The sequence below is a fragment of the Peromyscus eremicus genome, chromosome 6, assembly GCF_949786415.1.
Source record: "Peromyscus eremicus chromosome 6, PerEre_H2_v1, whole genome shotgun sequence".
Taxonomy (NCBI): domain Eukaryota; kingdom Metazoa; phylum Chordata; class Mammalia; order Rodentia; family Cricetidae; genus Peromyscus; species Peromyscus eremicus.
In genome coordinates, this window is record NC_081421.1 from 9,042,616 (window position 1) to 9,068,458 (window position 25,843).

Below are 25,843 nucleotides of genomic sequence, written 5' to 3' on the forward strand. Positions count from 1 at the left end.
TTATGAGTGTCCCCCCCCAATTCCTTCTCAGATAGGATAAGAAATATCAATGGGTTTAGAGAATAGGCTTATGGGGATTTGCTTGCTTGCTGAATTTTATTCACAGCAAATGCACTGAGCACATTTCACAGTGATTACTCTTCTCCTCCCTCAGTCATGCCAAAGAAGAAATTCTTTGATCTTTACCTTCAAAACAGATTGAAATTACTGGAACTAGGCTCAAGTAATTGCTCTCAATAACCCATAGTCATCCTAAACAATATATCTGAGTTCTACCATATAATGGCAACTGTACCCTCTTTTCTAGGTAACTAGCTCCCATTAATGACTCTGAGGTTTTCTTTCCATCTACATTTCAAAGTAGTAGCTTGCTTGGTAACCTCGATTGTTGATGTATCCAGGACAAGTAGTTGCTTTCAGTTTTCTTCTTATTGGAGGGTTAGGAGCAATGACCATGTATCTCTTTTGTAACAGTCATTAACCAAAAGTCTCCAAAATAACTTTTAGAACCAACATTTATATGTAATAAAAATTATTTTAGACTTAAGTGTATTTACTTAGATATAATTGTCTATCGTATATGAAAAACAACACTCCTTGAAGAATTCTTTGACTTTGCAATTATGGCTGACAAATTTTCGCTTATTTATTTGTTGAGACAGAGTATCACTATACAGTCTAAGCTGGCTTCAAAGACATAATCTTTCTGCTCAAACTTTTAATTTTGTGTATCTAGCAGGGTGCACCACTATGTCCAGCTAACATTTTTATTTCTTGCAGACTCTGGTAGAACAAGTGTGGAGCTATTCTGCCCTCTTCATGAGATTTTTCACTTTGGGTTTTGGAATAATATGCCTATATATTTTTTATAATTTTTTATTTAAAAAATTTCTTCCTTTTTATATATCAACCCCTGTTCCTCTTCCCTCCCCTCCCCCCTCCTGCTCCTCTTCTGTTTTTTAAAACCTTATGTGCTGTAGTGTCTATAAAGTAGGTGGTGGAAAGTTATGAAGTAGTCAGTTCCAATATTCATTCATTTGGTCAATCTCTATATATGTGACAGGATAGGCTTGACCTCTGCTATGCAGTGTGGTGTATATCATTTACCTGTGTGTGTGTGAAAAATGTACTTCACATTTAGGCTGTGTGTGGAGATTCATGTTAGTATGAAAGTGACCTTTATTCACTAACAACGTTTTACTTAGTGTGACGTAAGAATTGCCCTGAAACATCCAGTGAGAGCTGAAAATAAGCTTGGCCTAAGCAAAGACTGTTTGGGTCTCCTTGGCAAAAACCAGCAAAGGCAGGGACTATAGTATACCAAAAAAAGGGAGCAACAATTCTCATGTGGTCTTCATTTACCATGGTCTCCTATTCCTTGTTCTCCCTCTCTGTTGTTGATCCAGCTGGGATCTCCCACTCATCCAAGCTCTCTTTCCCTCGACCCTTGCCCTTCACTACCCCCACTCATGTCCAGGCTGTTCATGTAGATCTCATTCCATTTCTCTGTCATTGGGCGATCCCTGTGTCTTTCTTGGGGTCCTGTTTTCCAGGTAGTCTGCCTGGTGATGTGAGTAGCAGTCCAGTCATCCTTGTTCCACATCTAGTATCCTGTTATGAGTGAGTACATACCATGTTTGTCTTTCTGAGTCTGGGATACCTCACTCAGGATGATTTTTTCTAGCTCCTTCCATTTGTCTGCAAGCCTCATGATGTCATTGTTTTTCTCTGCTGAGTAGTATTCCATTGTGTATATGTACCACATTTTGTTTATCCATTCTTCAGTTGAAGGGCATCTAGGTTGTTTCCATGTTCTGGCTATTACAAACAATGCTGATATGAACATAGCTGAACAAGTGCTCTTGTGGTGTGGTTGAGCATTCCTTGGGTATATGCCCAAGAGTGGTATAGCTGGATCTTGGGGGAGATGGATTCCCAATTTTCTAAGAAAGTGCCATATTGATTTCCAAAGTGGTTGTACAAGCTTGCATTCCCACCAGCAGTGGAGGAGAGTTCCCCTAGCTCCACATCCTCTCCAGCATAAGGTGTCTTCAGTGTTTTTGATCTTAGCCATTCTGACAGGCATAAGGTGGTATCTCAGAGTTGTTTTGATTTGCATTTCCCTGATGATTAGGGATGTTGAGCAATTCCTTAAATGTCTTTCAGCCATTTGAGTTTCCTCTGTTGAGAATTCTCTGTTTAGTTCTATAGCCCATTTCTTAATTGGATTGTTGGGCATTTTGATATCTAATTTCTTGAGTTCCTTATATATTCTGGATATCAGTCCTCTGTCAGATGTGGGATTGGTGAATATCTTTTCCCATTCTGTAGGCTAGGAGACCATGGTAAATGAAGACCACATGAGAATAGGAAGAAACAAAGTGCTAGAGAGGCCCACAGAAATCCACAAAGATACCCCCACAACAGACTGCTGGCAATGGTCGAGAGACAGTCCGAATTGACCTACTCTGGTGATGGGATGGCCAAACACCCCAATTGTCATGCTAGAAACCTCATCCAACTACTGAGGGATCTGGATGCAGAGATCCATGACTAGGCCCCAGGTGGATCTCTGGGAGTCCAATTAGCGAGAATGAGGAGGGTTTATATGAGAGAGAATTGTTGAGACCAAGGTCGGATAAAGCACAGAGACAAATAGTCAAACAAACGGAAACACATGAAATATGAACCAATGGCTGAGGGGTCACCAACTGGATCAGGCCCTCTGAGTGCGTGAGACAGTTGATTGGCCTGATCTGTTTGGGAGGCATCCAGGCAGTGGCACTGGGTCCTGTGCTCATTGCATGAGTCGGCTGTTTGAAACCTGGGGCCTATGCAGGGTCGCTTGGCTCGGCCTGGGAGGAGGGGACTGGACCTACCTGGACTGAGTCCACCAGGTTGATCTCAGTCTGTGGGGAAGGCTTTGCCCTGGAGGAGATTGGAATGGGGGGCGGGCTGGGGGGAAGGTGAGGGGGGCGGGAGGGGGGAGAACAAGGGAATCTGTGCCTGTATGTAGAACTGAATTGTATTGCAAAATAAAAATTAAAAAAAAAAATTAAAAAAAAAAAAAGGGAGCAACAAAAAGGTGAAGGGAAATGAGGGATGGACTCGTCAGTACACAAAGAGAGAATTAAGCAAATGTGTAGATTCAACCCAACATATGAAGTTCTGGTGTATCTATAATTAGGCAAACAGACAATAAATCATGTGATTAGATACATAAAAAAGCTAAGTGTCCTGCGCACATGATGCAACATGGATACAAAATACAAAGTTCATAGTTTTTTGCCCCTCCTAGGAATCTGTAAAAGTAAGTATCAATCCAAATGGCCTTAACTTCTCCTGGGCTTCAGCTACTTCAGACAGATTTCAGCCTCACCACAGGCCTCTGTCCTCCCTTTTTCTCAAGCATTTACTTCAGAAAACTAGCAGTTGTAAATGCTTGTTTTACCCCCTTGAGATGTAAATCTCTCAGCCTTTTATCAGTTTCACAGTTCAGAAAAAGCATTTTAAAGGGCTTGAAAGCCATCATAAAATAGGATCACCAAGGAAGAGGATGTCCAGGAGACTTCTGGTGCAAGTTGAAGCCTCAGCATTCTAAGTTTTAATGCCAATCCACAGATACTTGGTCACTGACTTCTCTAAAACAAACTTCAGTATTTTTCCCAGTAATTGTAAAATCTGTGTTTTGTTGAAACAAAATTGAGTTCACCCTCATGCCTATTACATAGAACCAATTAAGTCTCCCTTGTTTGTTTAATTCCACTTGGAACATTTTCTCTGTAAAGTTTAAAACAAAAAAAAAAGAAAAAAAAAACAGAAACAACAACAAAAACTAAATGGAACTCATAAATTTTAAAAGTTGGAGTCAGTCTAATTGTGGGTATATGCCAATTGTTTATGAAAAAGTAGACAACCAGTAACTGCCGTCTTCAAAGTACACAGGCTTCCTGAAGATGGAAAGTCAAGTTTGATGGGTCTGGTAGAGGAGAAAGCATACAGAGAGAGAGAGATCCAGGGGCATGTGCTGGCTAGTTTTATGTCAACTTGACATAAGCTATCAGAAAGGAGAGAATCTTACTGGGGAAAAATATTTCCATAAGATAGGGCTGTAGGCAGTCCTTTAGGGCATTTTCGTAATTAGTGATTGATGGCCAAGGGCTTATCCAATGGTGGGTGGGGACACCCCGGATGATACCTTGGATTCTGTAAGAAAGCAGGCTGAACAAGCCATTAGCCATTGGGAGCAAGTAACAATATTTCATCACCTCTGCATCTTCTCCTGCCCCCGGTTTCTAACTAATTTGAGTTCTTGCCTTTCTTGTCTTCCCTCAGTGAACTGTGACTCAGAATATGTAAGTCAAATAAACTTTTTACTCCTAAGTTACTTTTGGTCATGGTGTCTCATCAAAGTAATGGTAACCCTAAGACAGGGCACTATGTAATGTTATGGCATTCATATTTTCTATCAGTGTTAGGCTACAAGTGGAATTGAATGAATTCCAGTTTGGGGAACACATGGAAGAAACATTAGAGGCTGGAGAACTAGCCCAATCTCCAAGACGATAATATATAGCTGGTTTGAGAAATGTCCATTTGGATTGTTGTTGATGGGTGACAGGTTCAAATAAGACAGAAATAGAATCAGTACCCTGCAAATTTACTGAATTTGGGTATTAAAATGATGGTCCAGACATAACAATAGCATGCATATACTTTGCTCTTGTTTCATCATATTTTACAAGACTAAGTGTTCCTGTTGTAAAGAAGTCTTGGCTCTCTTTATATTGTTTTCTAGATGTTCTAGTACTATGGTCTAAAATGCTGTGTGTGCACTCTGGACAGCACTATCATGAAATGGGTATGGAAAAGCAATGGTGTTATGGAAGAACAATCTTTAGATTAATGAATGCCTCGTCAGGTCTATTAAACATAGACTTAGAATGATAAAGTCTCACTTAGATAAACATGAATCCATAAGCTATTTTAAGAATGGAAATTGCTGTGGCTGGAGAAAAGGTTCATCAGTTAAGAGGGCTTTCAGCTCTTGAAGAGGACCCAGGTTCAGGTCCCAGCATCTAGCTAACAGTTCATAATCATATATAACTCCAGCTTCTAGGTACCTGATGCTTGCTTCTGGCTTCCACACATTTATGCTCACATGTAGTACAAGCACACATACATACAGATAGAAAAAAAAAAACACATTTATATTAAAGAATAAAAATTATTACTGTTAATTACTGGAAAAGAGAAAAGATATGACATATTCACATTTATAGTTTGTTAGGCAAATTTCCCATTATTGTAATGTATTTTCATGGTAACTGTTTTGCTGACACTGGAGGCAGAAATTGAGACTCCATTCATCCAAAGTTGAATTTGAATCTCAGGTAGTCCACAGACTGACTGTGAACCTTTGGGTAAGCCACTTAATCTCTTTCCTGCCAAAGGCTTTTTTCTCCTCTCTATATTATATCATTTCCTTTTTCTATGTCTCTAGAGTTTCCTTTCTGTTAATATGTGCTCTGGGCATTAAAAAAAAAAAAAAAAAAAAAAAAAAAAAAAGATGTGCACTTAGAAAATTTGACCTGGCAGCTTAAGTAATTTGCCCAAGGTCACTGAGTGAATCAGTGGTAGATATAAGTGTAAGAAGCTATAATTCCTCCTCTCATTTCCTGCCTAAACCATTAGATAGCTCCATCTGTTTTGATTCCATCATTAATATGAAGTCATAGTTCTGTTTCTTAATAGAAATGAACTGATCCACTGGCTAAAAGTAGAAGGTGAAATAGCTTTAAATGTAGTATTAGTCCTCATAAATAAAACTTCAAAGATACCCTGTTATAAAAATTTTTTAAAGTACTGTGTGATACTGATCTTTACCATTATAATAAAAGAAAAAACAAAGTTCTCATCAACATGAGTATTTAATGAACCTTTTTATGCTAAACATGAAGTTAAGCTTTTGATACTTTGATAACATGTCACGGTGACATTTTTAAGTGACGAAGCGTTCATTAATGCCTGCCTACGTTAAAAGTAACACTACATTAACTTGATCCGATTAATGTTCCCACAATGCACAATGATACATTGATAATTATGGGCCACTTTTTTTAAAGTATTAACCAGCATATTATTATATAGTAAATGAATTGGATAGCCTCTGTAATGTCACTGTTCATTATTAGTTCAGTTAATTAAATGTGTGCCATAGAAACCATTTGGTAATTCACTTCTCTCAGATGTTATCAAATGCTTTTAATACAATGCATTCCAAGATCACATGTTAATGCCTCGTATCTGTGATGGCTATTTCCCATGACTAGGCAGAAAGAATTTCCCTGTTCTATTTAGAGTTTTAGATAAAGATGTTTGCTACATAGTTACAGATATACACCTAGTTCATGGGGGATAGGAAGATGACTGCATTGTTAAAGTGCTTGCCATGTATGCATGAAAAACTGGGTTTCATTCCCTGAAGTCACATAACAAGTGAGGCAGTCCATCTTATGCCTATAATGCCAGCACAGGGGAGGCAGAGAGAGAGAGGCAGATCTTCTCATTAGCCGGTCAATCTATACAAATTGGTGAGTGTTGGACTCAGTGAGAGATTCCATCTAAACAATAATATGTAAAGCAACTGAGGGAAGCCTCACATTAACTTCTGGCTTCCATATACATGAACAATTACACACTCATGTTCACACACACACACACACACACACACACACCCATATGCCGTACATTGCACAAGGATTTACATTATTAACATTTATTCTAACAATCTCATTTATACGTATTTCATGACTGACTAGTTTTTCTTTAATATAAAGCCATTTAAATTGTATGATATATATATATATATATATATATATATATATATATATATATATATATAGAGAGAGAGAGAGAGAGAGAGAGAGAGAGAGAGGAGAGAGGCCATTAAAATTATTTAGCTTTATCTCTCCAAGATGCTTATCAATATAATGTGTTCTGTGCAAACTCTGCACCATTATTTTGTCTGTCAGTTGCCTTTGAATGTTATATGAGTATCAGTGACAGATGAACGCAAACTTTCAAAGGAACAGAGCACAAGGATTTGTGTAATTCAAAATGGACTTCAAATTGGAGTTTAAGTTAGGCAGACAGAATTTTACTACATTTGCAAATATGAATCTAAAAGAGACTAGGTCATATGAGGCCTGAGGAGGATATTTAGGCAATGTCAGAGTGTAGCTGGTATCAAAAGTCTGCCTTGTAAGGAAATTTCACCGGGTTTAGTAAGATGCCAACAGAAAATAGACCATCTATGTTGGGTTCCACTCTGCCATATGTTTCTGTGGGCATATTGATATTATAATTACATCGTTTTCATGTTCTGCAGAACTAAATATCTGTTGGATTTGATTCAAGAGGAACTTCAAGGCATGGGACAGCTAGAGTTCGGAGCTCATTACTACATGTCCTCCTAAGAACAGATGGAAGACCACAGGCCTTGTTACTGCTCTAGTGTCTCTCCGGCAGCTCTTGACATAGGGACAGGAGGAAAACAGCTGAGCCAATTTCCCAGGACCCGAAGATAAATATTTTGAAGGGAAGAAAAAAAATTCATGGCAATATTTTTCTATTTTTTGTTTGTTTGTTTATTTGTAAATAATATACCACAAAGTCATCAAAATATTCGGTGGAAGGTTCATTCTTGTGAACTTACGAGTTGCTGTAGTGTCCTTTTTTTTTTCGTGATAAAGTCAACATCACTGACCCTTTTTTTTTATTCTTAAAAGTAGATTTTACATAAGTGCTGCTGCTAGTTCACCAAAGAGAGTCTACCCATGAAACATGACTTTTATTTTATTTTTTATAATATATGCTGCTGGAAAGTACACTACAAATATGTCTCTTTGAATCTGGAAGTCTAGAACTCGTTGTGCATAACTAACTTATCAGCTTACTCTTTGAACATATTTAATATGAAGTTCCAACTGATCATGTAATCTCAATTTCGAGCGTGTAAGTTTTTCCTCAAAATATCCTTTATTATATTAGTAAAGTATGCATACAAATGAGGTATTTATTTAGACAGTATATATGTATTTTAGAGGAAAATATTTTATAGAAATCAACATTTAATAATCAGGGGAAATTTAAATTTTTCTTTGCATAAAATTTTTCAAGTGAAAAATAAAACCTTAAAGCAGAATATAGAACTTACAATATTTTGTTATCCAAGGTTCTTGAGAATATTTACTACTACCATCCTGGGCATTTTGATTACCCAAGTGATCCTTTGGTTCTTATAACCTTTCCATCCATGAGAAAAAGATGACTTAGACTGGCCTTGCAATCACACACAATCCGTGAATCTGAGCAGTCGTTCTGGAGGCTGAACTACAATGACAACTTGACCAGGACATTGAAGGAACTTAGGAAATGACAACTGGGTTGCAGACTGTTCTGTGGGTCCATGAAGGCAGAGTCGTGAGTGATCTGACTTGAAAATTGGGGTGTTTAACAATGTTAAGCAAATGATTATGTTGCACTCCAGGGACTGCATATGACTCTTCCATGTGTGTCATTATAGGCTGTTTTACATGCTAGCCAATCAAATCAATGCCTCTCATTAATGAGAAGCTCAAAATGTATAAGTCCACTTTCTATGTAGTCTAGCATCATTCTTGATGAGAATCCCTACCTCTTTCTAATGAATGACTTCAACAAATACCTATTTTGTGCATAATATGTTTGAACCACAAGGTAATAAAAGTGAAAAAAAACAGATTTCTTATTTTCATAGAATGTGTATTTTCTTCGTCAGAGGAATGGAAATAATCACAGAATACACTGGTTTTGATGGAGACTGGGAAGCACTCTGAGGAAGCAGCAGTAAAGGGAAGCAACATCCAAACACAGCGAGCAGCCAAGGAAAACAATCTATCAGGCACCCATCTCACCCTGCCAAGCAGCACCCTCACTTGGTGTTAACAGGTCTCCTTACTTCAAGGAGCAGAGTGTACACTTAAGAAAATATAAACTGAACAGCAACTATCAGAAATATTGGAAAAATATAAAATATTTTACAAAAATAAATTTTAAAAAATGCCATGGGCTCTTGCCCTTCTACTACACTTCATATGCTTTGAGACTCTGTGAGAGTCAATAAGCATCTTTAAACTTCATTTTCTTTATTAAAAGAAAAACAAAAACAAATTCTGGATCTTCTGAATTTGGGGTGAAGTCCTAACCAGAGTAGGCAACAAGGACGGTGGAAACACTTAGCAAAACCAGCCTGAGGGTCAAAGGCATCACCACTCTGTTACATTAACCAAGATCCATTTTTCTATCCAGAGAATAAGTGCTCTCTGCCACTCAGCCCAGTCGTTTATACCCCACTTCTCTACCCTTACTACACAGCATAAATCACATATTATTTAACCTTGTTTCCTCACAATATACGATCTCCCTATTTCTTGGACGCTTTCAGAGTTGACACTGTACTTTGTATGGTGGGACTGAATCTTCTTCCTTCAAACTCCGACCTTCTGCTTGCTACAATGTTGAAAAATCTCTTGAGTGAAGAGTGACTCAACACAGCTGTATCTCTCTCAAACCCCTCTCATATCTTTTGCCAAGGCATAGGAATTTTATAATTCATTGTCGAGCCAAGAAGTACAGTTACAGAAGACAAGACTGTTTTTTCTATCACTTGAGTTGTCTTGTAATTAATTATCTGTTATCGAAAACGTCAGAGCAGACAATGTTCAGCATTCTTAAAATGTTATACACACACATACACATATGAAACTCCTTTGTGTGTGTGTGTGTGTGTGTGTGTGTGTGTGTGTCTGTATGTGTGTGTGTGTGCTCACAAAGAAAATTCTTTATTAATTTCTCTACCTTATCTATAACTTTTTTCTCTTGTTCTACTTGATAAACAACAGAAAAAGACTGGCTTTAAAAAAATCTAATGTCAAAAGCCCAAAGCTTCAATTCTTTTGGAGTTTTGTTTTTGATATGCAAAAATAGGCTTTGCAAATTCTGAAATCTTTCTCTCAAAATAATTTGTCCTTGTAAATCCAAACCTTGATCTTCAAGAACATTTAAATACTTAAAAGTGTGTTGTTTGACTATATTCTTGGCGGTTAAATACATTATTTCCCATTCGAGATAATACTCTTACAACACCATATCATAAAATTTGGTTTTGTAAGGCCCATATGCTGAAGACCAAAAAGAAACATGCATTTAATTTTCGTGTGTGTGTGTGTGTGTGTGTGTGTGTGTGTGTGTGTGTGTGTTTGTACGGTGAATACATGTATGCATATATATGTGTGTGTGAATTTACATTCCAGTTCAGGTACAAGTGGAGTCCAGAGGCTGATGTCAGATGTCTTTATTGCTTCCCCATATTATTTTTTGAGACTTAAGTCTTATACTTCATCTATTGGCAGGCCAGTGAGTTCCCAGGATCTGCTTGTTTCCATGCCAAGTCAGCAATGAGGTGACAGAGACACAGCTCCATACTTACTGCTCACCCTTAGTAACCTGAGGCATTCTTTTCGACTTTTATGGACTTTGAATTAGGCTAAATTGGAGTACACGGTTTTATTGTGGACAATAATTTCAATATTAGGCAGTTTATGAACAAGAACTGCATATGTTGCTAATGATGTTTTAATACAAGCTTAAAAGTTAAGATTAGGAGAAAGAGGGGCGCTTAGAAGAAAGTAAGATGTACCCAAAAGTAGGTATGTGGGGTTCTTAAAAAGAACCTGGGTAAGTCAGACTATTCTTCTGCAGGCACTGTCTCTTCAATGGATAGTTGAAACAGATTGTTTCTGGATTTGAGTAGACTTTGAAGTCACTCTCTTATTTCTACGTGGTTCCTGAGGCATGTCTTATTGATCATTAGGAGGATATAGGATGGCAGGGTATTTAACTTAAACAGTTTTGTTGGATGTTCTCAGGTGATATCTGGGGAAAGTAGTAAGGCTCTACTCAAGATCATTTATGGCAAATGTAGGCCTGGGTTATTGCTACTTTAACATAGATTATCTACATAATAATTCTATGCCAGCAGCTTTTACAGCCAGTGGCAACTGTATAATACTTGCTTCTCAGTGGAAGGGACTTTAATCGGCCCTGTAATGAGGGTGTCCTTCCCATACCATGTTCCATAATCTCCATGTCTTCGTAGTCTGCCTCACTACCAGGGCTGGAGTTACAGATATGAGCTGTCACACCTCGATTATATGTTGGCACTAGGGTTCTAAGCACAGTAGGGGTCATCATGTTTGTGCAGCAAACATTGTTAAGTACAGAGTTACATCACCTGCCCCGCTTTTATTTTTCTCACATGTGAGATAAAGATCAAGTGAAATGATTAGTGAGAAAGAGTAGTTTACATAAAAGTAATCATGAAGTGATTAAGCAGCAAGGTTCACAACCATCATTATTGAGGAAGAATTGGTTTTTTTATTAGAAAGGACATGCTAGGGAGCTGGAAAAGAATAAGGTTTTGTTTTCTGCTCTTTCACTAAGTGGAATATGTGTTTCCTGCTGTGATATTAAAAACAGTGCTCTTGGGCTTGGGAGAAGGATCAGAGTATAAAAGAGCTGCTATGTAAGAAGCATGGAGACAGAAATTCAGATGCCTTGCACCCAGTAAAATGCCAGATGGATATAGCAGTTTATCTGTAATCTTAGCACAAGGTAAGCAGATACTGAGAGCAGGCCGGCTAGCTAACCAGGCCAAACTGATGAGCTCTGGGGTCAAGTGAGAGGCCTCTCATCTCGATGCTTTTAGATGTCAACTTCTGGTTTCCACACATATCCAATGACATCTGTACATATGCATGTATCCACAAACTCGTGAAAATGCAGGCACACATGCAAACACCTAGATATACAAGCAGAAAAAAAAATGTATTGTTTCAATATTCTCCCCCCTCACAAAGCAAAAGGCTAGTGTTAGAATTAAGAATGCAGCTAACACATAGAACCCTATCAGCAAGGGTGATTCAAAGTGCTGGGGCTAGAGACAGAAGCCAAGACAGGTAACCGCACCATTAACAGGGAAAGCAGGATGCCAGAATTTGCAGAATCTATTGGAAGGACCCCCCATTCTGTGTGGCAGACAGTTGATGAAGATGTGGCAAATTAAAGGCTCCACTTTGACTCATTGCATAAAACAGAAAAGCTAAGACCTTCTGACTTGACATGCATTTTCTACAGCACAGTAAAATAAATTTACCTAGCTTTTCATAAAAGGAAGCAAAGCCTTGAAATAGCACCATGGAGAAAGCCAGAATAAAACGTAACAACACAAAAATCAAAAAAGTTAAAAAATTATTTGGATTGTTATTCCAAAGCCACGGCAAGGAAAATTGGGCATCAGAGCCCACTGCATGGGTATTTTAGTTGTTAATCATTTTCTTAGATATATGTCTTTCCTATACCAAATATTAAATTTTAACTTTCAGTAATATTTTTGCAGTTCATAAAATTTTGTAACTTTCAGCTAATATTATACATAGATATTTAAGTAAAGGAATCCTGTATCACTCTAATTAAGGATTTTTCTCACCTAAAAGAGAATGAATCAGTTAATTAGCAACTGGTATATAAAACAGATTTTAACTTCTCCTGTACTCCAGAAAATATCAGGAGGTACTAAATGAATTTACAAAATAATAATATAGCATACACAAAAGATAATTACATTAAAATAACTTAATGTGACCCACTTAAAGTGTTAAAATATTTACTTCAAAATCCCACTTCAGAGAACCCCCTTTATAGTTGAAATATGGCACAAACCTTGTCTGATAAAAGTCCGTGGGCAGGGTGAGCATGGGGTGTGTTCTTCTTTCTATCTGGAGCTGCTGTATTTTCAGTGTCTTTTTATGATAAGCTTTGAATAGACTTCACTCCTTCTTGAACCCTTGACCTCATATCCTGTAAGTGGATAAAGTATTAGCACATCAATATTTTATTGAAATCCTATAAGAAGCAACACACGCATTACATTTCTGGGATGAGAAAGAGGCCATGTGAGTAACAGGAATTAGCATTCTATTGGGTATGAGATGACATTTGGTGCTATGGGTCATTCTGCATATATCAAAATTTATTCAGTAATAGTATGGTGGAAGAATGTGGGTAGGAGATCAATAAATAATGCACTCTCTTCTGGCTAGAGGAGACTCAAATAAGATTCCATCAATCCTAATGAAGTGTACTCTTCTAATATATCTCATTTGGCTTTAAAAACCAACACCTGAAATGCTAATATAAAGCACGGTGGAAGCTAGAAGGGGTGAGATGACCTCCCTGGGAATGGCTTTGCATAGCAGTGACTGAAGATGAGAAATATGATTTTTTTTTAAGCCAAGAGCTTTGTCATGGTTACAAGTTAGCTAACCATTATGAAGGTACAATAAATACCCACCCCTTACTAGGAAATGTTTTTCAGCCTTTCAAAAACAAATCTTTATTTCTTCTAACACAAAAACGTGCCTTCCTAAGAAGTTTATGTGCCAAGAACTTTCAGTTTCTAAAAGCGATTTTTTGGAAGCTCTGTACAAAAAAAAAAAAAAAAAAAATTAGGTTGTGAGAAAACAGAAATTGGCTTTGAATGCTAAAGTGATATTTACATCATAAACAATGGATTTAAGAACACTTGACAATAAGAGATAATTTTCACATTCTAAATTTGATAAAGCTCGTATAGACTGGACAAAATCAAGACGTACTTGATACAAGGCATATACTGTGTCTTCTACATCTTAATCTTCATTTTTCAGGACTGGAAGAATACTGTTTTATAAAATAGAGGGATCCATAAGATTTCATCTTGGATGCTCCCTTTGAACTTTGAACTCCAAGAGGGTATCTTGTCACACAGGAATATCTAGGGAGCCAATAGAGTTGTGTCAGGGATAGAGATGTATGTATCTGAACTTGGATCCAGACAGGGCACTACAATAGGACTGTGAGCCTTCCTATGGAGAGTAGATGATTCAAGAACAGAGATAGCTGGTGGCCCTGCGAATGATAAGCAAGATATGAGGCAAAAAAAAAAAAAAAAAAGAAAAAGAGAAAAACTTGGTAGCCTAAAGAATTCTGATGATTCTAAAAAAGTGATATGACCTTTGAACATTAAATTAGGCCATGTGAGCAAGAGCCCACATGAAGATGTGATGGCCTCAGTGATAGACTCCACCCTCAACTCCTTCAAGAACAGCCCAAAGCTCACAAAAACCCAGTAAGTTATAATCAATTTAATATATAAACGATGAGGAACGACGTGTATAGGATCTGCCTGTGTTCAACTGGTCATGGATATTAAGAACACAAATGACTTAAAGAATCTTCAGCACTTGTTTATTAATTCAGCTAGAGTGGAATGGAGTGTACAACAGCAAACACGTAGACGTCAGAGGACAACATGGGCCCTCAGTTCTTTTCTTCCACCAGTAGGACCCAGGAATCAAACTCAAATTAGCAGACTTGGCAGTAGATGCTTCTACTGGCTGAGTCCTCTTAGTTGGCCCAAATGTCAAGACTTTTGACTACAAAGTTTCTATTTTGGCACTTTACTTGAACCCATCACTCCACAACCAAAATCTACCAAAAGTAGTTATAGACAATAGAAGAAAGTCATGTTTTTTCGTGCCTAATCTCTTAGAGACAGCATGACCAAGGTAACTGTTATGTAAGAAAGTATTTAACTGGGGGCTTGTTTATAGCTTCAGAGGTCTAATCCATCATCATCATCATCATGGTGGGGAGCTTGGTAGCAGACAGGTGTGCTGGAGAAGTAGCTGAGAGCTACATTCTCACCCATAGGCAACAAGTAGAGATCGAGTGTGCAGAGCAGGGGGATGGGAATCTGGTATATGTTTTTGAAATGTCAAAACCTGCAACATATCCTTTCTAACAAGATCACACCTACTCCAACAAGCCACACCCCCTAATCCTTATAAAAAAATAATTTCAGGCCTTGTAACTAAGTATTCAAATATATAAGCTCATGGGGCCATTTGTCAATGGCTCCCGTAGGTTCATATGCTTGAATATTTGGTTCCCAGTTGGTGGAACTATTTAGGAAGAATTAAGGAGGTGTGGTTTCAGTAGAGGAGGTATGTTACTGGGGACAAGATTTTAGGCTTTAGAAGACTTGCACCATTTTGAAAGTCCCTCTCCTTTTCTCTCTGCTTAATGGTTATGTCTCAAGATGTGAACTCTCAGCTACCCCTCTAGTGACACACATGTCTGCTGTCATGTTCTCTGTTGTTATGGTCATGGACTCTAATCCTATGAAACTGTAAACTCCAAATAAACATTCTTCTATAAGCCATTCTTCTATAGGTTATGGAGTCTCATCACAGCAATAGAAAATTAAGTAAGATATTTCAGTTGACAGATGGTCAAAACTCTATTGGCACTTAGATTTTAAGGCCTCATGAATGGATAGCAGATTTTCTGGTAGGCTGTAAATCTGACTCTGAAATGGAGTATGTGTGTGAGTATCTTATTATGGTCTCTTTTAGGATTAACATGTGTGAAACTGAAAACAGGGAGTAAAGTTAATGAGAGGGAGAAGCTGAGCTATTTGACAGTCTCAAAAGAAGTATCAACAGACAGTGGGACATTTTTGGTTTTCAAGTCAGCTCCTAGAAGGAAGTGTGCCTTGAGCACTGAATTTCTTTTAGGTCAAGACAATTCTGCCAAGAGTTTCAGAGTCTTTTGCTGACAAAAGTATAGCCCTTCACTCTGGAAGAGCATCATGGATCCACCCCTTAAACAAAATAGTCTACTTGCCACAAACTGGTCTCTATGAGTCTAAATGATGTTGGGACTCAGCTGTATTGTTTTGTCTGTCAAGTGGACTGTGGAAATAATGATGATATGTGGAAACACAAGTTCCTGGGTACATATACATCTTCCATTCTTGACATATGGAATTTTTTCATGCACACATTGTACACTGGGATGACTAATAATATAAATATGGGTTATTGTTATAGGCAAAGTCCTCTACTTTTCTGGGCTTTTCAGAACTCTCTCTAAGGAAAGCTCTCTGTGTCTGTATCCTAGCCAACCTAAAGCTTCAATATAACTCTTTTCTGATCACTGAAAAACCAGAGATAACTGTCACAATTGTCATTGAACCCATACCCTTTGGCATTTCTCTTTTTATGCATGGATTACTGGTTGATCACACAAAGTTCTTCCCAAGATGAGACTTGTCTTCTCTTTCAAGACTTCTCTTGAAATGAGATGTGATGTACTCAGTGTCCATATGAATGCACCCTGTCTATAAGCCAATCCAAACCTTTTCTTCCACTGCTGTGAGCCACAAGATACCTATTTATTCTCCAGATATTGATGTCAGGGGAAGACAATGAAAGAGAGTGGGTGGCTAGGGCAGCTATTTATGTATCTCACTGACAGCTTCCTGGCTATGCTGTGATTTCTGTTGTTATGTTTTCTACATTGGTCTTAAATTCACTCTGAATAGCAATAATCCAACTTAGCTACTCTCCTCTTGATCAGAGGGAAGAGAGTAAGTTAGGTTCCAGTATGTCAATTAGGTGAGTCACAAGGGGCAGGCAAGGCCAACTGTATCAAATAATATATATATATATATATATATATATATATATATATATATATATATATAAAGGATCCCAGAAAGGTAGGAGGAGTAGGGTAAGTCCAAAGGAACTCCAGAAGCAGAATGAGCCTTCAAATGTTAAGTGACAAGAGACAAAGGAAGTCATAGAAGGGAGAACCTATGAGACTGTACACTTTCCTGATCTGTACTTGTACCCAAGGCTTTGCCAAGTCTGGTGAGACTGAATCTTATCCTGAGTAATAGTCATGTGGTTGTGTGATGTGTTTGACTTGGAAGATGAGGAGCCAGCAGATTATATCAGAAACAGCAAAATAAAAATGTTTTAATTAAGCAAAAGATGAAAGTATATGACTGTATTTGAGCAACTTAAGTCAGGCCCCAAAATGGAATATGCAGCAGAAGCCATGTTCAACAAATTTGACATTGTGTGTTATTTTGATTTTGCAGAGAATAAAATTTTACAAACTTAAAGCTTATAAGACATGTTGCTCTTCATCTACTCAACTTTGTAAGAGAATTTGATTTATCAGTTGCATTATTTGCATGACACCTTAAGAGGTATACATTTTAATATTTTTATTAATATTTTTAGTTCTCATACAAATTATTGGGTTTCATTAAGTGTATATATATGTATATATATGTGTGTGTATATATATATATATATATATACATATATAATTCACCCCTTAACCATTCTCCAAATACACAATCTTGCCAATTCCCTTTTACATCTGCACATAGTTCTCTCTTCCACTTTCATGGACTCAAACCTTTTTTTTCCATTTTTCTTTATTAAGAAATTTTCTACTCACTCAACATACTATCCACAGGTCCCCCCTCCTCCCTCCTCCCACCCTGCAGCCCTCTTTCCCAGGCCACCCTGCATCCCCACATCCCCCAAATCAAGGTCTCCCATGGGGAGTCAGCAGAGCCCAGCACACTGAGCCTAGGCAGGTCCAAGTTCCTTCCCACTGCACCAAGGCTGTGTAAGGTGATGGACTCAAATCTTATGGCCCTCTCTTATTTCTCTTCTGGTCTCAGGACCTATTCCTTCCTTCTCCTACACTTCTTTATATCTTCATGTCCCACCTCTCCACACACAGATATGTATGAACCTATATAAATTTATATATGCATTCTGCATATGACAGAAAATATGAATAATTTTTGTTCTGAGTCTCTCTTAACCATTCTGCTTAACAAAATGAGTCAATCTGTCTTCCTCCAAACATTACTTCACATTTTAACGCAGAATAAAATTTCAATGTATATGTTCACCATCATTGGTTTTTGATATCCTTTAATATTTGTGGAGGTGAGGCGACACCTACAATAAGATAACAGATATTTTGATCAAGCAATCAGTTTTAAAGTAAAACAAAAAATATTTATGTGCTCTAATTAAACCCTAGCAACTGAAGTTCCTGGAAAGAAGCCACATATCCACAAAACATTCCACAAAGCTGACAGACTGAGCAGAACTTCAGTGCCTGGGGTGCGCTGCTGGTTCAGAACTGAACTATTTTGAGATATCTTAGCTCTTACATAACCTTTAACCAGTGACCAAACAGCTGTGTGACTACTAGGTAAACCCTTTTGGATTTTGAGACCAACCCACCAAACAACCAACCCAGAAGTTAAAAATGTCAACAGTTAGCATCTGAAACGTCTAGCAGAAGTTTCCTCAATTTGCTGTGACCTACCTCCCTGATGCCTCCACTAAGGTATTTGAATATCATCTTGATTCATGACTTTCTTTGTTCTGTTAGCCTAAACTTCCATGAAACTCTTACCATGTTAGACCATGGCATGCAAGGTGACCTGAATCTCTGCTTCTGGCCATGGCCACTTATCATTACCTCCAGAGTAAATAACCTCCTATTTATTCTCTTTGAAGTGAGAGCTTTACTTTCGTGTCAAAAACCCCAAATAAGCTTCAGAGCCAAAGTTTCTTGGATATTGAGAGTTAAAATGTTGTTTTTAGAAATTTAGAGTTTATTGAAGGTAGGAATAATTAAGGAGTAAGTAAGGGCAAGAACAGCGTGTAGGAAGGATAAGAAAGAGTAAAGGATAAACTAAAGGGAAAAAGTGGAATGAACGATGAATAGTAATTGAACACTATGGAATAAGTGTAGAAAAATAAAGGGCAGTCCTAAAGGGCTATGAGGGGAGACAAAAGCGGGGGCAAACAATTAGAACGGACTAGGAAGTACCACAGCATCAGTGTTTCTCCTGCTTGGAAAGCCACGCTTTCCCTGCTCCCTAAGCTGCCTTTTGAAGCTGGCTCAGCAGGTGTGGAGAGGCTACTAATCCTCTAATTCAAAACAGTTAGGTCAGAATGGCTTCCCTGCCGAGAGGAGTTTCTCCGTCAGACTCAGCTTCAGGTAGGAGTTTCCCAGTTCAGAGCTTTGGGGTGTCTCCCTCGCTACCCTGCTGCTGCCGCCAGCTGCAGACTTCACAGTGCTAGGATGGTACTTTACTAAGTGCGCAGGTTTTAGTGCCAAAGCTGGGAGGTGTTTGGAAAAGGAAGACCTGACTTGTGCTAACCTTGGTTGCCGGATGTTCTCTTCCATTCTTTGACCCAAACCCAGACTATCTATTTTGTTTAGTCTTCTGCTAGTTAGTGTCTCACAGTCCTTGCCTGAGAATATTTGTTTGCACCTGTTTGCCAGGATTTTTCCTTGCTCAGCTCGCTCCCTTTGTCACCACTATTGTGGTTCGCGCAAGCAGTTGTCCTTCAGGACACTAAATCTGTCCTGAGTGGACAAGGGCGGTAGTTTGGGCCACATCCTTGGGCTCACATATCCCACCTTTTGTAATTTCAGCCAAGACAACCCCAGCTACCCATCTTGCTCCCGATGCTGCTGTGAAGCTGCCTTCTGCCCCACGCTGTCGCTCTTTCTCCGGCTCATTGTTTCAGTAGAGGACGCCAGATGAGGTGAGGGTCAGGGCCAAGGAGGAAGCAGCCTCTTCTTGGCACGGATGTAGTCTTTAGGTCCTCTTTCTTAGCGCGGGATCTTGATTCAGTCTGTCACTCAAAGCCGTGAGTCTGCGTCCTCAGTGGCACCTGTTTCTGGAGGGTTCTGTCCAAGGAGAGTTTCCTAACTCTCACCTGGGCTTTATTTCTTCTTCCTTGTCACTTTTCTGTTTCTCCATCCTTCCCAGCGTCCTTCCCTCTCACTGTGAACTTCTGATACTTTCCTGGTCTTTATCTCTTCAGAACACAATTGGCTAGAGTAGTCAGACCAGATGAGATTGCAGGGAGAATTGGAAAAGCACACCCACCCTGTCCCTTCCTGTCACTCAGACTCCCAAGCGGCTTAGCTGTTGCCTCACTTCTCAATCCAGTGTCTCGGCTAAGTCTCATCACACAGTCTAAAGTCACATATGCCCCATTGCACAGGTCACATGTCAACTATGCTACCATCCAGTGTACTAAGTCACATATACTTCCTCCTAGTGCGAAGAAGATTCTCCGCCATTGGAAACCTTGAAGGGAGGAGAACTCCTTTGCCTTGGGTACCCTGAAACTCTTTAACTCAGACCCTACTGTGTGGTCAACTTTACCAAAGATCTGTTACCTCAAAGGTGCAATTTATCTCTATAAGATCAATCATCATCTGTTTCTTTTTCTCTTTCTCCCCCTCCTGTCCCCTCCTGCCCTCTCCTGTCCTCTCTTTTCCTTTCTTCTTTTCTCTTTTCCTTTCCATTACCCTCCCCATTACCTCTGCTCATCCTCTCTCTTCTCCTTCTCCCTCCGCCTCCCTCCTTCCCACCTCTTTTTGTCTCTCTCTCTAATCTGCCTCCTTCTTGTCCTCCTCCTATTCCTTACTCTCCCTCCCTTTATCTAACAAAGTCTAATTTCATTTATTTATATAAGTTGGTTAGTTTCTTTGATTTAGTTTCTCTTGTTTTCAAAAATGATTCCGCTGTGTGGCTCATAGTCACTGTGACACTCTGGCCTCCTCAGCCTCTCAAGAACTCAGTTTACTGGTGTGCACTACCACCCTGACTTTGTCTCCTTCACTGCATTACAGAGGCAGCTTAAAATAGATCATTTTATCCAGAACTTCAAAATTTGTGGCAAACCACACTACGATATTTACATTTTGCCTAAAAATGTGTGTTGTAAATGACAAAACCTTGCTCCTTAATCCTCAATGTCTGTTTCAGCATTTATGGTTGAACTCCTGAGAAGCTGTCACAGGGTCAAATATCACTGATATCTGATTGACATTGGATTTGCTGGGCCATTAGGCCCTGATGCTTGTTGCACACCCAAAGTGTTTTCTGTGTTTACACTGTCTCTTTTCTCAGCATGAAGTATCCAAAAATGAGGACACAGAGTTTCTGGAGAAGGTCTGATGGAATAACTGCTATTGTTACTTCTCATTTCTTTTTCAAGGGGTTGGCTTCTCCTTTAATTGATGTGCCAGGGTATTAAAAGGTTAGCAAGATGAGAAACTAGGCAAACACTGGTGTCTTCTTATCAGGAAGACCATCTGCATTCTCCTCCTTGCAGCTCATTCTTTGTTTATATTGAATTATCTATTAGCTACACTTCTACAGACTGCTGATCTAGTAGGATTTAAAAATACCATGTTGTGCTGATCACCTTTCTCACCCTGCCATCAGCTCTTCTTGGTGCACATTTGATCTGAACACTGTTGAAGGCAATATGAAGCCCTGTCATCCAAAAGTTAAGTATCTTGACTTGCCACTATGGTTTTAGGGCCTTATTGTCCTAATTATTATCAGTGAGACTAGTTCGGGGAAGACATTTCCCACTGTCAGCCTAATCTGGCATGTGAAAATAACAAATAAACAAAACAAACGAACAAAATCCCCAGAAATGTCTTCCTGTAATCTTTAGTTCTCTCACCAACAGATTAGTCATTAATTTGATAAATTACTTATCCTCTGCGTCCTCCTGCAGAATGCAATCCGTTGGCTTCTATTTCAGCTATATCCCAGGCAACACTGAATTGAGTGAAGTACAGCACACTGGAAAAATCTGAACATAGAATACTAGACAAGTGCAAAAAATAATCTATGTATTAATGGACAATATAAAAGTGCAAGAGAAAGAAGCAATTGAATACCAAGCAAGAATGGATAATCTTACAACAGTGTGTTTATGTACCACATTCATACACTTGTGTGGATGATGTGATTCTGGTATGCTCTAGTAGATATAGTCCTTATTAAAGTAGTGATTTTTTTCTCTATGATGACAAAACTCGGTGTTTACAAATAGAACACGACTTCAAAATATATGAGAAACAACTATGTAACTTGTCAATATTCTCATTGCTCAAGTTTGATCAATAGAAATTTAAATTCACATTGTAGGAAAAGAATCGAAAAGAACAAAAGAGGACAGTCTATAAAACTACACATAACAAAGAATGATATCAATAGTCATATACAAAATGTCCACAAAGAAATAAATGCTTAAAAGCTATTCATGGTTATTATTGTTATCTTTATATTAGTTTGGATAACAATGCCTAAAACTTGAAATCAACATTAGCACAAAGATAAATATATCTAGAGTCAAGAGATGAATTCTTGTGACAAGAATAAGGAAAAACAGTTGTGTGGTTTTCTTAGGAAATGAACAAACAAAGAATGATGGGAATAACACAGGCAAAAGGGAAAACAAAAGGAAAGAACTTCAAAGAATTCCCAGAATGCTGTAAATGCACCAGTTCTCAGCTCCATTAAAAAACAAAAAACAAAGAAAAAATTACTTTTGTTGCATATGTGAGTGCTGGTCTGCTTGCATGTATGTGCACCACATGCACACATCATATTAACAGAGGCCAGAAGAGGAGGACGTATCCTCTAGAACTGTGTAACTAATAGTTGTAAGCTGCCACATAGGTGCTGGGAAACGAACTCAGATCCTCTTCAAGAGTCATAAGCACTCTTAAACAGTGAGCCATCTCTCTAGCCCCATAGATCTGTTTCTATATAATGAAGTCATTTTTTTTTGTTATAATAATGTCATCTGAATAAACACAGTCACATTTTAAAATTTTTGGAGGATTTTTATGTAGTGCTAACTGGAGAGAAATGGTAATAAAGAAATAACATTTCCATAAAAGGTGGGAAATTGAACATAAGGCATTGTATTAGTATTCTTTGACCTTAGATATTTGATTGACTTGACAAGACAAAATGGTGATTAAATTAGTCTCATTGTTAAGAAATTTAAATCAATGTTCCTATGAAATTCTCAATGTCAATTAAGTAATAAACATGAACTTGTATTTTGCTCAATTAAATAAACATTATACAATTCTATGGCATTTCATTACACCATACATATTAATTACTTTTCTGTTGCTGTAATAAAATACCAAGACAAAGAATTTTATACAAGAAAGAGTTTATTTGGTCTTATGGTTCCTGAGACTCAAAGTCCATGATGGCAGATTGAAGGAATGGTGGGAGGAGCAGGGAGCCAAGACCTAAGACCTTGAACCCTAAGTAAAAAACAGAGACAACGGAGATGGTATAGCCTTTGAAACCTCAAAGCCCATCCCCAGGGATGATCTTCCGGAGCAAGACTACTCCTCTTAGACAACACTACCAACAGTGGACCACGTATTCAAATGCCACAGACCGTGTGGGATATCATATTCTAACCACCAAGTTATCTTTATGGAAGAGATTTATAAACTCATCGCCATAGGGACCATTGTACACAATGCTGATATGTGAAATCATCATGTTACCATCTGGATCACGTGATAGTACCATAAACACATGGCAACACATTATTTTTGAAAGTTTCTTATTATATATATATATATATATATATATATATATATAAATTTTGGAAGACAGTCATTTCACATTAAAGTTTTTGACATTTTGGGTACTTTTCAAAAAGAAGAATTGGGTAAAATATAAAATTAGATTACTTCAAGGTGTCTGAGGTTCAGTATGCACAGAAGAAAGATATTTTTGAGATTCAAACAACCCACATGCTTTGTTCTTCAGATTGTTGTAAGACTGAAACATGGTCCCTTCTTGTGGGGTGGGAACACTGGAGGAGAGGAAGACACTGTGGGCGGTGATTAGGCTATTAAACATCATGAAAGAAGACAGCACGAACAGAGGACATGAGTCATAGGTGAGCTCGCAGTTGCTAGAATTTTTAGAAGAAGATTTCAAAGAGGGAATACATCATGCAGATATATGTTGGAGAAAGCTTCTGTCAGAAGGAACAATAAAAGAAAAAGCCTGTGTGCATGCTGTCCTTAGGTGTATCTCAAGGCAGCATGGAGTCTTTGTGATTCAAGTGAGGTCAGACAGTCATAGTCAGCAGGACTTGAATGTATCTTGACATATACTTATATATATACAAGTTATACATGTATATGTTTGCACTGTATACATATTTTTATACTTATAACAAATATGTTTATCATCACAACTTATTTTGTCAATGAGCCATAGGGAAATAACATGAGACTTATTAAAATACATAATAAAATTTAAGGGCTCTATGTCATCCTAACACACAAATCAGTTGCTTTTGCTGTTGCTATGATAAAAAGTTGCTGACAAAAATAACTCAAGGAAGCAAACTTTTTCTTAAAGTTCGAGTATATAATTTATCATGGTGAGAAAGTCACTGTTGCTCGAAATCTAAATGGTCTTGTTATAAAGATCCCGGAGTCGGATAAGGGGTAAATGCCGAAAGATCAGAGAGACAAAGGAACAAGCCACTGCCATGACTCACCTTGCCCACTCCATGAATCCTCTGACTTAATGCCTCTGAGTCCTCAGCCAAAAGGCTTCCCTCAGCCCAAAGGAGTCCAGCCGAAAAGGGCTCAGCAAAAAGGGATCCCAGCCAAAAAGCCTTTTTTTGCCTCTGTCTCCTCAGGCCTTATATACCTTTCTCCACTCCAGCCATATTACTTCCTTCCTAGCGCTGGGATTAATGGCATGTGTGTTACCCAAATACTCGTAGCAGCAAAGGCATGAGATCTCAAGTGCTGGGGTTAAAGGCATGTGACTCCCAAGTATTGGGATTAAAGGTGTGTGCCACCACTGCCTGGCTCTGTTTCTCTCCTAGACTGAATCAATCTCATGTAATCCAGGGTGGCTTTGAACTCACAGAGATCCAGATGGATCTCTGCCTCCCGAGTGCTAGGATTAAAAGTGTACACCACCACTGTCTGCATCTCTGTTTAATCTGGTGGCTTGTTCTGTTCTCTGATATTCAGGCAAATTTTATTAGAGTACACATTGTATCACCACAAGTCACTGTGGCAGGAACTTGAGGAAGGTGTCACATCAGACCCATAGTCAGAAAGGAGAAAGATGGATACTGGTGTTCAGCTACTTTCTCCTTTTTTATTTGGTCCAGGACCTAGTGCATGGACTAGTGAGTGTTCGTCACGGTGAAGGTAAGTATTCCAATCTCTACTAAACCAGTCTAGAAGCACATTCATGGCCCTATTCTGAGATGTGTCCTTGGTGTCAGTAAGTCCCTGGAGCAGGTCTATCAAGATTAAACAGCATACATGAACATTAAAAATCTGAAATAAATAAATTTATGTATTTTAAGAAAACAAACAACACAGAGAATTATTCTTTCATTTCTAAGAGTTCAGACCTAGAGCAAAGTGAATGGAATCACAATTAAAAATGCACTCAGTTTTCCTGGCCATGGTGTGTCTCACCTGGATTGTTCGCTCCTAATAGGGAATCGGAGATATTTTATTTTCCTTTCAGATAGAAAACTCAAGATATATGGATTTCAGAAACTATTGTGCAGAGTCATTCAATTCCAGTTATTTCAAATACCACTGCCTCAGGAGTAATAAATATGCACCTGCCTGTAGACACAATAAAGTATTTAATCTTGAGCAAAAGGTTGTTGAGTTGTTAAACATGAAAGCTGCAGGATGTGCTTCTTTGCTCTGAGGAAAATGAAATTTTGTTCTGGATATTTGTGTCAAAAAAGGAACAAAGATATTAAGGCCAAATGTGGACCTAGGCAGATTAAATGGATTTCTTGTATACTGTGATTTCTTTTTACTGAGCTGACTTGGTAAAAGAACATTCAATATTTTATTTCAGAAGAGAAATTGGTTTTCAGAAATAAGTGTGCATAAATGTGACTGGAAAAATGGTAATAATAATATTATTATTAACAAATAAAGCACTGTAATG

At 38.3% G+C, this 25,843-nt stretch overlaps 1 long non-coding RNA gene across 1 annotated transcript in view; it reads right to left on the reverse strand.

Moving 5' to 3' along the window:
* The window catches only part of LOC131912352 (uncharacterized), an 84,577-nt gene that overhangs the window by 37,828 nt on the left and 20,906 nt on the right, over window positions 1–25,843 (reverse strand). The window contains exon 2 of the long non-coding RNA XR_009379601.1: window positions 12,823–12,960. This is a non-coding gene — a long non-coding RNA (uncharacterized LOC131912352). The remainder of the gene's footprint in view (window positions 1–12,822; window positions 12,961–25,843) is intronic.